The sequence below is a fragment of the Camelus ferus genome, chromosome 4, assembly GCF_009834535.1.
Source record: "Camelus ferus isolate YT-003-E chromosome 4, BCGSAC_Cfer_1.0, whole genome shotgun sequence".
NCBI lineage: Eukaryota > Metazoa > Chordata > Mammalia > Artiodactyla > Camelidae > Camelus > Camelus ferus.
This window is the reverse complement of record NC_045699.1, coordinates 58340463-58354214: the sequence shown is the minus strand read 5'-3', so window position 1 is coordinate 58354214 and position 13752 is coordinate 58340463. Positions and strand designations below refer to the sequence as shown.

At 43.9% G+C, this 13752-nt stretch overlaps 1 long non-coding RNA gene across 4 annotated transcripts in view; it reads right to left on the bottom strand.

The window, feature by feature from the left end:
• LOC116663237 overlaps positions 1-13752 on the bottom strand; it is a 303510-nt gene that overhangs the window by 112530 nt on the left and 177228 nt on the right. For all 4 annotated transcript variants that reach the window (XR_004319442.1, XR_004319440.1, XR_004319443.1 and 1 more), the window contains 3 exons: positions 13516-13644; positions 6640-6993; positions 5927-6034 (listed from right to left, as the gene is read on the bottom strand). This is a non-coding gene — a long non-coding RNA (uncharacterized LOC116663237). The remainder of the gene's footprint in view (positions 1-5926; positions 6035-6639; positions 6994-13515; positions 13645-13752) is intronic.

Genomic DNA, 13752 nt, shown 5'->3' with positions numbered 1-13752 from the left:
TGTGAAATAACAGTTTTCATTTGGGTTTTTTTAATCATTATGAATAGTTGGTGGGGAGAGGGTTGTTGGATCAAACATTATGAACTGGGAGAGGGCAGTCAATGAGCCTGGAAATGTTAAGAAACAAATTTTTTCCAGATGAGAGTTTGTCTCAGCTGAGCTACAGAAAAGTAGACTAGAGGCTGTAAACGCACTTGGGTAGACATGGGAACAGCGTCTACAGCCTTGTTCCGTTTCACCCACTGAGATGGAGGAGGAAGAAGATAACGACTACAGCTCTGGAGAGGGGTGAGAGAGCCAGATGGAAACGAGGGACCTGGGCCCAGGCGCTTCTCCTTCATGAAACTTACTGTGTGACTTGAGGCAGGGCTTTACCTCTCTGAGCCTGTTTCCTCACCAGTCAGTTGGGGATAATATCAACAACTTCACAAAATCAGAGTGAGATGCAGAAATATAAAGCACTTTGGATATTGTAAAGGGTCTTCTGGCATAAATTTGCTTAAAGAATTAATGAGAGGCTCAGGAAGAAGCTTACTATGTAAAACGGAGCCTACCTAGATGAAGTTCTTTCCGACCTTTCATTTTGATGAACCTGGCAGATGACGCGGTGAGTGGTCTATAGGAAGGCGTTCATGGCGATGTGACTGCGTGAGTGGAGGCATGAATACATCAGGCCAGACATTCAGAGAAGGGGACTATGGACACCCAAGAGAGGGAAGGAGCGGCGTAGGGGAAGTCTGGGCTGCTCGAGAGCCAGGGCAGCGAATGGATTTTGGGCTTGTTGAATTCTGTGGACTCTCTACAAGATTCTTACAATTATCCCCAGTGTGGTGGGACATTGAAATCATGTCACGTCTCCTGCTCCAGGGCCTTCACACCAACTGGGAGGCAGGGCTATAATTCCCTGGGCACAGTCCAGGAGTGGGCATCGCATTTGGCACCGCTGAGTCATCCACAGGATATTAAGAGACACTGAACTCCTCCCCTGCGCCTTCACTGACCCGTCTTAATGCTCTGTTGAGACTCAAATCCTGTTTGTAAATGGAAGACCCCCAACCCTCACAGGGGTCCCCCATTGCTGTTCTGTGGGAGCCTCCAGTCCCATCCAATTGATTGATTTCTCCGGATACGCCGAGGGTGGTCCCGGGGGGAAGGGGGTCTTGGCAGGATACCCCCCCATATTCTTAGCTCATTTGCCACTGTGCCCTTGCCAAGTTTTGCTTCCCGTTGTATTTCATCAGATCATTCCTTAGTCTGTCTCCTTAAGGCACATTCAAAGAATCTGAATTAAGCTTCAGTCAAGCCCCTGACTTCCCCTAGAACGCGTTGTTAGGGAACTCGCCTACAAAGGCAGCCCGGGCGCTGTCCCAGACTCCAAGCTCCCTTTCCTCTCCTCCTCATCCTCCTCATCATTCAATTAATCTCCAGCCAGATTTCCTCAGTGGCCCTTACGCTCCTGGTCACTGGGCAGGCCCTTGTGTGTCCTGAAGCTATGCCAAGAATCTGCCCATCATAGCCCTTCTTTTCTGCTCACTGCAACCATGAGACTTTTGTCTAATTATCTCTGGACCTGGAAGAAGTTTCACTTTCTGGAGAAGAGCTTTTTAGCTCTAGTCTCCAGTTTCTCCTGTACCAAAGGCAGACCCCTCTAATGCCTCCAGTCAAGTGCTCCCACCCACCCAAAGCAAATCCTCCTCTGAGACAAAGGAGAGACGAGACTTGCAATATTTTATTCACAAGTCCTTCATCAAAGTAAGTGAGTACAACCCTTGTCTATTTCCACAGCCTTCTCTGAGCTGAGAGGTTGTCAGCAAACATTTTCTGAAACATCAGCAAGAGCTTTCGTAAGGTGGCTGCTGGGAGCAGGGGGAACGTCTGGCTGTCAGAGCAACCAAACTAGACCCCACATCTCTTGAGTTCTCTCCACCCCCACGACCACTGCAGCCTGGGCCTCCGTTAGCTCCTACCCGACCCACTCCAGAAGCATCCCATTTGGTCCTCCTATAATTCAATCTCCACGTGGCAGCTGGAGAGAATCTAAAAAAGTCAATCGCAACTCACTTCCCCCTTTCCTATCCCAAGTCAAAACCCACTTAGGATAAAACTTAACCTCTTTCATTCTGCCTAGGGAGCCCCATGATTTTGCTCTGTCCAAACTTCACTCCTGTCAGTCTGTCTCATCCACTCTGCCCCAGGCATATCAGTACTTTTTTGGGTTCTCAAACTTCCCGACTGGTTCCCTCCTAAGAGTCTGTACAGTAGTAGCTGTCCCTTTCATGGGATATTCTCTCTTCTGATTTTTATCTCCTTCTTGTAATTCAGACTGAAGATCTTGGTCACCTCATTTAGATTACCAGGCATATCGTGTTAGGTAGAGCAATATGAAATTGCTGTTTAGTGGTTTGACTGTTGGAAGTTTAAAAGGTTCAACCTAAGAAAAGCTCTGAGCGTATTTGTCTTGTATGAATCGCCAGTCTTTATACGACTGTTTTTATAGAGTACAAAGCATTTGACGGGTACACGTTGGTAGGTGCTGCCGCCGTCACCGTGGTCATCATCGTTATCATCGTCATTCTAAGTCACAAGGAAGATGTAGGAGCAGAGGAAACTTCAGCATTAAACTGGTTGGGGATATGGGAGACAGGAGGTCTGAGACTGGATCTGCCAGTGCTGTCAAACTGTGTGTTCTTGGCTAAGGCAGTATCTTTTAGAGGTAACACAGAACTGGATTTTAAAATCAGACCTACAAGAAACAAGTATCTTACCATGTATCAAACTTTATGAATCATTTCTAGGCTACAAATACTCACAAGGCACAGGGACAGCGGGGAGAAGCTGGGGCGGCCAACACCACCTCCCAGGCCCTTTCTTGCCGCATTCGGACTTGGTCTAGCCCAGATTTAACAAAAGGGTCTCCAAAAGATGTATCTGAACACACTACGTACATGAAAGCCAGCTCTTCTAGTCATGAAACATTTCCATTTTACGCTCCAGTAATTACATAGCTTACGTGACATTTTTCAGGGTGCCATGCCCCAGGAGTCAGTAGATTTCCAGGTTTATTTACCATAAGTAATCCTAGCAGGATAAGGTACATGATGCTAAAAGTATCTCAAAAGATAAAAATTCTGCCACTAATAAATACCATCCGTGGTTTCTGCTGGAATCCTTAATAGGTATTTACAAGGAGATTTGACCAGGTCACATTTCTTCCCCCAGGGTGTCCCCAGGAAAGGGAAAGAATGTATCGTAGGCCTGTGTAACCCTTTCCTTCCCACTTCCGTGGGCTACAGTTCCCTCGTCTGTAAACGGAAAACCTTGCTCCGCATATCCTAGGTCTTAAACTGTTTTCAATCTCATTGAACCCGTGATAAGTGAGGCTATTTCCAGCCACTACTGAGCGGAAGCTACATAACTAGCAGTAGTAAAAGGAATTCCCCACCACAAGGATGGTTCACCTCAACTCGAAAAGCTCCTTCCTGCTTAATGATCACGAGCAAGTAGGGTGTGATGAGAAGGGTGTGAGCTCTGGAGTCAGAGGAGCCAAGGTTTGAGCCTCAGGTCTAGAACTTAGTGGCTACAGGTCTCTGGGAAAGTAGCACAAGACATCTAAGTCACCGTTTCCTTACCCGTGAGATCGCATGATGGCATCTTCCTCCTGGGACTGTGGTGAATTTGAAATAAGATGATGTACGTCAACACCACGCACAGTAGTGAGCATAAAGTGACCGGCAGTGATGAAGCCATTCATTCATTTACGCATTTGCACGCACCTACCCTGTCACAAGGCCTTGCTGTCTACAGCAACATACACCAGTGCACATACCAACACAATGAGATGACAGCAGTTAGGGTCACACTAGGGGGCAGCACAGACAGCCCACTAGCCACTCACACCTCTTTCCACTCCTACCATCTTGCCTCCAGCTCCAAACCCCTGCGCACACAGCATCCAGGGCAAACGTCCTAAACTAGACTCTGAGCCAGTCCATTGCTTAAAACTCTCCAATAGCTCCCGACTGTACTAAAGAAAAACCCTAAACTCTTCCTCCCCCCGTGCACGGCTCTCAGTGACTGGGTTATTGTCTTCCTTTCACTGGCCCCCGGGGTTAGTCAGGGTGGACGAAGTGCTGAAACAAGTAATTCCAAACTCTTAGCAGAGTAACACCACAAAAGTCTGATTCTCCTTCACGCCTCCATCTAGTGTGGGTTGGCTGAGAAAGGAGGGACTGCCCCCCACGCCCCGGCGACAATTCCGAGGCCTTGTTTCCTTTGGTCTTGTGGGTCCCCCTCCTCTGGGTTCCCAGAGTTCTCTCTGTCTGCCAGAACATGGGGAAAGAGAGGAAGGACTGCTTATGAAAAGGTTTATGGACCTGGAAGACATGCCCACCACTTCCTGTCTCATTCTACTGGCCAGGAATGAAATCAGAATATTGCTTCATTTAACCACAGAGGAGGCTGGAAAATTTGATATTTGTGATCATTAACATTCTTTGTCCCATTCCCTTACAATTGACGCTGGAGCAGCCCCAGACTCCTTCCATTTATCTGCCACACCATTCAGGTCACCATCTCCGTGCTTTGGACCCCTGCTGGTCTCAATGTCAACAACGCTTTAGGTGAACTTCCTTTTCTCCTTCAGTTCTTGTCCAAGCATTACCTCCTCTTCAAGTCTTCCCTTATTGGACCCCTTTTCTGACCCACAGATAGAGCTCATTGATCATTTTTAATTAGTACATCTAGACTTTGCCCACACTGTCACTCTGTCCTGGTGGTTTGTTCACATGCTCGCCTCCCCTCTAGAATTCCTGCTCCTTCTGAGCAGAGTCCTGCTCAGGCACCTCATCGATAAAGCCAGCAGAACATTAGCTCTCCACATCACCTAGTTGTGAAGAATTCATAAATTAATGGATATAAAGTTCTCAGTACGTTGCCTGTGACACACAAGGCACACCCAGTAAAACAGAGTGCTACTATCATGTCCTTATGATTTGTTCTGTGGATGGGGACAGAAATGCTCTCCCTCCTTGAACAGCCTTGAATTAGGGCAGAGAAGCTTGCGCTGCGGACACGTGGCCTCCAGGGAGTGGCTCCGGCAGGCAGAGGCCTTGGTGAGCTCCCCTGGCCCTGGAAGGGTTCCTTGAGTGAGGTCTGGCAGGGGCAAAGAGAAGCTGACAAGTTAAATGATTTAGTCTGCTCAGCAAAGTAAATGTGGCTCCAGGAAGTTAGAAGTCACTCGGAATGGAAGCTCCAACTGCCACTGGGTGGAGGAACTTTTTTTTTTCTTTTCCAAACTCTATTTGTTTTCACTTGAGCTGCTTCATTTCATCAACACAGCTCCTTGGAACATTGGCTAAATTCCCTGAAAAAAAAGACTCCTTATTTAAGTGTTTTCTTTTTCTCCCACTCCCTTCTTCCTAGTTCCTCAAATGCAATAAAAATTAAACACTTGAAAAACTAGAGGAAATCCCCCAAAACACTCGGTGTACACCAGGTATATGATTGCTGGGCTGGCGAGGGTGAGACTGCAGGTTTGGAGGTGGAGTTGCCCTCAGCAGCAGAGTGACTGTGGTTAAATCGTTAGCTAAAATGGCCCTGTGACTGATAAATGGCCTTCTCTTCACAAAGACCCTTTCATCCAGGTCATTCTTGTGTGAGGCTCTCAGTGCCTCTGCATTTCAGCCTCAAGAGGAAGGAAGGGGAAGGAAGCAGACCTTCATCTGAAGCAGCACAGAAGCTTCCTCAGTCAAGAGTCTGGGTTGCAACCCACTCTCTGCTCATGCATCTGGGCAGTGAGCACTCACTCCTTTGCTCCACCAGCATGACTGGGGCAAGGGCCAAAGCCAGACCATGTTGGGGAGTTTCCGTCTTTATTACCTGGAATTTTTAAAAAGAGAATAAACCAAAGAACGTCGTTTGTACTGACCAGTGAAAGACTCTGAGATGGCCTAACCCTTCCAGTTCGGGACCTGCTAATTCCAGACCAGCTCTGGTTCCTTCCGAGTATGAAGCATCCCAGTTTTAGTTCTCTCTGCTGGAGAGGAAATATAACATGTCAACAGCAAAAAACTACACAAAGAATAGTTTTCTTTTTCTTTATTTTTCCTCTCTGCTGCCTCTTCACTTTTTTTTTTTTGCCTTTATAAGAACTTGGCAGAGCTGATAAATTAAGCAGATTTTTCCACACAAAGAATATAAAGATTCATTGTAAACTATAATGCAGGCATTAACATGACTATGGTGGTCTAGTTTAGGAAGATAATTTTACTTAATTTTTCTCCCTAAACTATTAGACATTTAATTCCTACAGATGTGAAAAATTATTTCCAGGGAATAACCAAAAAAATGCTACTACTGTTTTATTGATATTTACAAAGAAACCAGCACTTTGCTGTAATCCACCAAATCCTGTAAGATCTCTTTGTTTAGAGAAAATTGACGAAAAATGTAAACCACAAAAACTAGAGCAAAAACTGTCAGGGTTTAAAAAATAGTAAGTTCTAAGAGGGTAGTTTTAGAGGGAGCCCCTGGGACGAGCAACCATCCGGAGCACTGATCTGGCTCCAGGAAGTTATATGCAGGGGTTAAACTGGGTCAGGGAGGGAGCGTGTTTTACATCATATAATCTGTCTTCCATACCTGCAGGAAAAGTTCCATGGACGCGGCACAGGCTGCTTCCTTTGGGGGCCCTTGGGAGGAGATGGAGGTTGTAAAGAGACAGGAGAAAGCTCTCTGGTACATGAAGACTCAAGTTGCTGTAAAGGAAGGGCCCCTCAGCAGAGGAGTGAACTCAGGAAAGTTTCCACTTCCACACGCCCTTTGTTTCCCACTTGGAAACCACGGTAGCGTGTCTGCGTGGACGGCGGTGTCTGTTACGAGAGTACAGCTCTCTCATCAGAAGTCAGCAGCCTGTGGAACCAGGGCTGGGGCGGCTTCACAAGTGCGGGGAGTTACAGTCCTCTCCCTCGGCTCCTCTTTCCAAACACTGCGCTTCTGTCAACAAAGGAAAAGTTCGATCATCCTGAACTTCCAGACCCATTATTAAAGAAGAGTAGGAAAATCACTCTGATGGTTAGGTTCTCTGACATTTGACATCGTTTAAAGATCTGTCTTGAGTAAAAAGGTCTCATTCACTGAACGTTTTCATCTTTTCCATTTGGCAAACTCTGGTCCCCTCACCTTTCCTTCCATCCAGACTAACTGTGAAAGGTTATCTCATTAAGCACAATATGTACTTTCTTCTGGGACTCCAGCCTCACATATACCCAGAATTATAATGATATTAGCAATGCTCTTTGTCAGAAACTTACTATATGATTACAGCATGCTGTTTGGCAAGCATAACCTTATAGAAGTTCGAAGACAACTCTGAAGTAAACAGTACTGTTCTCAATTAACAGCTGAAGAAACCAAGGTGCAGAGAAGTTCCCATGAGCAGTGAATGACAGAAATTGGTCCCAACCGAGATACGGCTGATTCCAGAGCTTTAATTATTTCACTAATTGCTCCAACTGAGACACAGCCACCAACATGGGTGAAGAATGCAGCAGAGTTCTCACTGCCTCCACCACGGACTGTCTGCTCACGCATCTGTCTGAAAGGGCTCTCATCACCAGAATGCCTCCATTTATTCTATTTACATCATGTTAAGCCCTGAAACTCTTCACAGGCCTGACCCACACCAGCTGCACAACACTCAGGTGGAGGTTATTCTTGAATGACCTCCGCTTGCACTTGGGTTGCTGGGTAATTTGGGGGAAAAATCTTTCAGAATTGGTAAGAGTCTTATTTCATGGTCTCCAACCTTCACTGAGTCTTCAGAGATGCCTAGGAGTCCCACTGTGTTCCTATGGGCAGTGCTTCCCCCTTCTCTGAGGCAGCTGTTTCAAACTGTCTCCTCTTCTCTAAAACATGTGACCTCAGTTTCCATGTGACTTTGCCTCCCACAGAAAAACAGAGGACATCAGTCAAAATTCCTTCCACTTCCTGCCATAAAATTTACATAGTTGCATCTTCACTCATCCCTTTCTCAACCTTTCTTGGTGGCCTGGAAGAAGCGTCCTTTATCTTACTGAAAACTGGACCCTGTTGATTCCTGCCTTCTCAGGGATGTTACTCCATCCATCTCTCCCTCTCTACTGGCCGCATCCCGTGAGCGTGTGGACAACACACTGCGTCCAGTCCCCAGGTCCTCCTCCAGACTCCACATACTCTCTCTTCTCTGTCACTGGAGAAATTTCTCTAAAGTGTATCAAATATTTCCATTTAATCACCTCCCACTCACTCCTCAGACCTCTGTGTCTGGCATCCCCACCTTCACAACACTGAAGCTACACTTGAAAAAATCAACTTCTTCCAGATTCATGTGCAATTTTCACCTTCCATCTCACTTGACTTTTCTGTAATTTAATAGCATTGATCACTCAAAGCATTCTCTTTCCTTGACTTCTGGGACAAGGGATTCTATTTAATCCTCCAGCCGTCTGTCTGTCCCTTCCTGTCCCTGTCTTGGCCCATCTTGTTTCCTGTTTCCATCCCCCGTGTTTGGTCTCATCCTCTCTTGTGACATGTTCGTACCCCCTAAACCTGCATTTCTATTTCTGGTCACTTTTCTGGGCTCCAGCTTTTCTGTTCAATGACCTTCCACAGATTGCACCGGGATGTCTCACAGGCACTTTGTATTCAACACTCGTAAAACACACCCGCTGCACTAAACCCGTTCCTTTTGTTCCTGCATTTCACTTTCAGTGAGTAGTGCCATCATTTGCCCAGTTTCTCAAGCTAGAAAGGGTGACAACACCCTTGTCCTCTTGTTTTGCCTCAGCTCCCATACATAGGAATGATTGAATTCTACGAATTCTCTTTCTCAGCTGTATCTTGAATATGCCTGCTTACCTCTAGTTTCCATTTCACTCACAGGTCACCACCTGCTCTCTTACTCCAAGTCTCAGCTGCATGTTACCCTCCCTTTGGGTCATTGCCCACACGCCCCCATTTGCTTAACTTAACATTCTTCCATCATATTTGCACTCCGATATTCTCTTTAATAGGAAGTCTTTTGTAACCCCAGGGCTGGCTTGGGTACCCCTCCTCTGTGTACCTGCAGCATCCTGTGATTCTCTCCTTCGTGTCAGTTACACTCTATTTTAAATTTTCTGTTTACGAACCTGTATTATCACCCAGTGTCTAGTTTATAATTTTGTCTTGAACACGTAGCCCAGCCTTTGGCACCTAATAAGTGATCATTCAATAACTGTTCAATGAATGGTGTATTTTTAAACTATAACTTTGTTTTCTGCTAGTTGTGCAGTGACATACACACATGTATTACTCAACGAGAGTATGGCTGTTCTTTTAAAAGGCGGTTTTATTGAATTATAATTTATATACAATAAAATTCACTGATATTAAGTGAATTTCAGTGAGTCTTGATAAATGTGTATAGTTCTATAACTAACACTACAATTATAGTATAGACAATTTCTATCGCTGCAGAAATTTCCCTTGTGCCCCTCTGCAGTAAATCCCTTCCCCTCCCTTGAAGCCCCTGGCAATCACTTATCTGTTTCTATCATCATAATTTTGCCTTTTCTAAAATTTTACAAAATTTGAATCATATGGAAAGTAATCTTTGGTGTCTGGTTTACTTCCATTTGCATAATGTTTTTAAGCTGTGTTTATGATGTGTACATCAGTTCATTCATTTTTATTGCAGACTAGTATTTCATCATATGCATAGACCACAAATTGTTTATCCATTCACCAACGAATGATATTTAGCTCATTTCCCATTTGGGGCTATTAGGAAGAAAGCTGTTATGAACATCCAAGTACAAATCCGTGTGTGGACATGTTTCCATTTCTCTAGGGTAAACACCTAAGAGTGGGATTGAGGGATCACATGGTAAACGCATGTTTAACTTTATAAGAAACTGCCACACAGTTTTCCAACATATTATGCATTCCCACTAGCAACATTTGAGATTCTAGCTGATGCACTTCCTACCAAAACTTAATGTCAATCCTTTTAACTATGGTCATTGTAATGGTTGTACAGTGGTATCTCTTTGTAGCTTATGTCTGTATTTGCCTGATGACTCATGACGTTAAGCTTATTGCCACAGGCTTATTGGCCATTCGTGTCTTCATTTGTGAAGCGTATGTTAAATTATTTGCCTATTTTTATTTAGCTGGTTTTTTTTTTAGCTTTCAGTTGTATCAATATATTCTAGACAAAGGCAATTTGTTAGAGGCACATACTGCAAATATTTTCTTCTAATCTCAAGTTTGCTTTCCCATTTTATTAACAGCATCTTTTGAAGAGCAGAGACGTTTAAACTAGATGAAGTATAATTTATTATTTTTCCTTTAGTAGTTCATACTTCTTGTGTCCTAAGAAAGATTTTCCTATACCAGATAGCAAAGATTTTACTCCTATATATTCTTCACTTTGCGCTATTACATTTAAGTCTATGGTCCACTTCTAGTTGTTTTTTGTATAATTCTTAAGATGGGAGGTTAATTTATTATTTTCTATATGATATCCATTTGATCTAGCATCATTTGTTGGAAGTCTGCTCATTCTCCCATTAATTACCTTGGCACCTTTTTCAAAAAGCAATTGATATCTACAAAGGAGTTTATTTGGGGCCTCAGTTCTGTTCCACTGATGCCTATGCCTCCTTTTATGTCAATAGTCCACTGTACTATATTTGATAGTAGGTATTGAAACCAGGCAGGGTAAGTCTATCACCATTGCTCTTTTCCAGAATCACTTAGGTTATTCTAGGCTTTCCATTTCTTTATGAATTTTAGATATTTTATGTAAAATTCTATTTTAAAAACCATGCTGGAAATTGATTGCTACTGAATTGAACCTATTAATCAATTTGAAGAGAATTGACATCGTATTAAAATATATGATCCAATAACATGGTACACCTTTCCATTTACTTGTGTCTTTTTATGTAAAATGTTCTGTAATTTTAGTACACAGGTCTTGCACATATTTGGTTGAGTAAATTTACAATTCCCCTTTCCAAATACACACATATTACTTAGAGCCATCCTGGAAGGCAGTATTTTGACCCACATTTTACAGAAGAAGAATTTGAGGCTCAGAGAAGTTCATGGACATGTAAATTTACACAGCCTGGAGTATTCTGTAAACTGTCAGTGTCCTTATGAAAATCCCCTGTGGTTCATTCCCAAAACTCACGAAATTTTTTTCTCTCTCTTTCCCGTCCTCTTTTCTACATCTTCTTGCTCTGGGCCAGAGTTTCTGTCCCATCGATTCATAACTGGACTCAAATCTCTTCCAATGCCCTTCAGACGGATGCTGTAGTTGGATTGTCTTTTGTTTTATGCTGTTTATTTCTGAATGCTGTATTTTGGATTATACTCAGGACTGTGATTTATAGCCCATTAACACTGTTCTCCTAACTCCTTTCTCCATAATATTCAGCCCCTCAGCCTTCAGCCCTGGTCCCAGTCCACATCCAGAAGCCACCATTCAGAGTATTCCAACTGCAAGGATCCAGAACTTGAGCCAGGCGACACCTGGTCTTAGAGCCCATGATTCTCCCTTTTCTCCCTCTGATTCTCAGGACCCTTCTCTGTAAGCAACTTAAACACGCCTCCTAGGATCTCATGTTTTGATATATGTGTCATTTCAACCAAAAAACATGAGGTAGTATGAACAAGGGGAATAATAAAGTGCTTTGTCTTAAGCCTCAGAGTCTAGTTTAGATTTCTGCATTCAGCTTGTACCAGATAAACCTCAAGGTGTGCAGGTGCTAAGGGAGACTTGTCTGCCAGCCCATCCAAAGAGTGAGTGAAGACAACAGCTCTCAGGTCTTCTAAGTAGACCACAACATCTTTACCGTCCCATGTTTTCCTGTAGCTGCCTTAAGCAACCCCTACATCACAGACAACTGCTTAATGTAGTCATGTTTAGAACTGTCCTCACCTATGCAGTGCTCCATGTGACACTGTGATTTATAAGAAACATACATATTGGGTTATTCAAATGACAAAAATAGATTTCTCATATGTATTTGGTCTTTATTCACAGCTCCTGGCTCCAAGCTCCCAAAACCCTTGAAATTTCCTGAGCTATAAGAGCACTGGGAGCATCTTTTGTCATAATATTTAGTCTCTTGTCCTCAGTTCCTGAAAACACTTCAGGGGTGAAAGGCAAAATGGGTGTCTTGTTATTCATAACAAGCTCCTTTCTACCACAACTGGGTTTATAATAATGAAGATGACTTTTTGGAAAGCACCTTTTTAAAGATGGGGGTTGGTTACTGTGGGGAACTAACCAAGAATAGAGGGTCGGAACTTTCAGTCCCACCCCAATTTCCAGGGAGAGGAGAGAGGGCTGGAGGTTGAATAAATCGCCATGGCCAGTAAGTTAATCAATCATGCCTATGTAATGAAGCCTCCATAAAAACCCAAAAGGAAGGGGGTTTGGAGAGCTTCCAGGCTGAGGAACCAGAATGTTTCCACAGCCCACCATGCCAGGTTCCAAATTCCGTGAAGATAGAGCTCCTTTGTTCAAGACCTCGCTCTAAGTATCTGTTCATCTGACTGTTGACTTGTATCCTCTTTGTAAAAAATCAGTAATCTAGTAAATAAACCATTCTAGCAAGAAAATTGAACCCAAGGAAGAGATCATGGCAACCTCTGATTTACAGCCATTTGGTCAGAGGTACAGGTAGCAAGCTGGATTTGCATTCCAAGTTGAAGGGAATCGTCGGAACCTCCCATCTGCAGCGGGCAGGTCAGAAGTACAACCTGTGCTTGCGGCTGGCGTCGGAAGTGGAGGGCACTCTTGCAGACTGAGCCCTTTCCCTGTGGAATCTGTTGCTATCTTTGGGTAGATCATTTCAGATTTGAGTTGAATTCTCAGATACCCTACTTGGTGTGGGTAAATCTCTACTCACACACAAATTGGAACCAGAAACGACCCTACCAGTTAAGAATAAGGCCAGAACCAATCAGAAACTGTTTCTTTAGGCCAACAACCAGATTTCTGTGCAGCCCAGTTAATTGATTTTAGTCATTTCCTTCCACGAAGGAGTTCACTGAAGATTAAGAGAGACTATATACGTAAAACCCAGAGAACGGTTTTGTCGCAAAAGCTCTGAACATAGAATTTGCTTTCTCTTTGAGTCTGGGTCTGTTTAAGTTGTGGTCTGCTTTTGTTCTACACTAAAATGCAGTGGGTAGCCAACACCAGGCCACCCTGTCACAGTGGCCACTGAGAGCATCTAGTTCTGCAAGCCACAGTCAACAGCAATTTGGAGGCACAAGCATGACTTGGAAATGGTAACACTCTCAAGAAGAAACCTGGAAAAGACTTCAACTTCATAGGAAACAAGGATCTGCTCTGCCCAGATCTTCCACAAGCGCCATTCATTTATGCCTCTCTAAAGCTCTCACAGACCCCCATGCATCCCACTGTTCCAGCCTGTCACATTTTTGCCTTAGTGATTCCCTGGGTACAAATATTACCTTAAAACTCATTTCCGGGCACCACTTCCAGGAAGACTTCACAGACTTTGAACTGGGACCATGTGTCCCACCTTTGCACAGTCCCTGCTCTTCCATGGGGAAATATGTTCCAAGACCCTCTGTGGATGTCTGAAAACACAAATAGTACCAAACCCTATAAATACTATGTTTTTCCCTATAGATACATATCCACGATAAAGTTTAGTTTATAAACAAGGCACAATAAGAGGTTAATAA